The following is a 573-nucleotide window of genomic DNA, read 5'->3' on the forward strand; positions in this document are numbered from 1 at the left end:
ATTTACCTAGGTATTTAATAGTTATTATCTTGAAACTCAAAGGATTTGGCGGTATATTTAGAGTCTATTTAGAGTCTAAGTCTATTTAGAGGAACCTGTCCTGTCATCGACAGTCCACGAGAGATCTTACTTTATCTTGTAATTTTAGTTTGTATACCGTCATTATCAGGTAACTTTAATAAATATAGAGTTATTGAAATCCGCAAAGGACCTAATAAGGTTGGTTTTATAGGATTAAGACAACCTTTTGTTGATGCTGTTAAGTTGTTTAATAAAGAACAGACGTTATCTGTTATGTTCAATTTTCTTCCTTATTATTTCTCTCCTGTCTTTAGTTTATTTGTTTCTTTAATTGTTTGGTTAGTAATACCCTATGAATTAGGTTGAATAAATTTCACTATGGGTACTTTATTTTTTTTTGTTGTACGAGATTAGGTGTGTATACTACTATGAGGGCGGGATGGTCATCTGACTCTAAATATTCCCTTTTAGAGAGATTGCGGGCACTGGCTCAAACAATTTCTTTTATTATGAAGTTTAAAATAGCTTGATTGCTTGTTTCTTTTTTGTTTT

The sequence above is a fragment of the Penaeus monodon genome, chromosome 20, assembly GCF_015228065.2.
Source record: "Penaeus monodon isolate SGIC_2016 chromosome 20, NSTDA_Pmon_1, whole genome shotgun sequence".
Lineage (NCBI taxonomy): Eukaryota > Metazoa > Arthropoda > Malacostraca > Decapoda > Penaeidae > Penaeus > Penaeus monodon.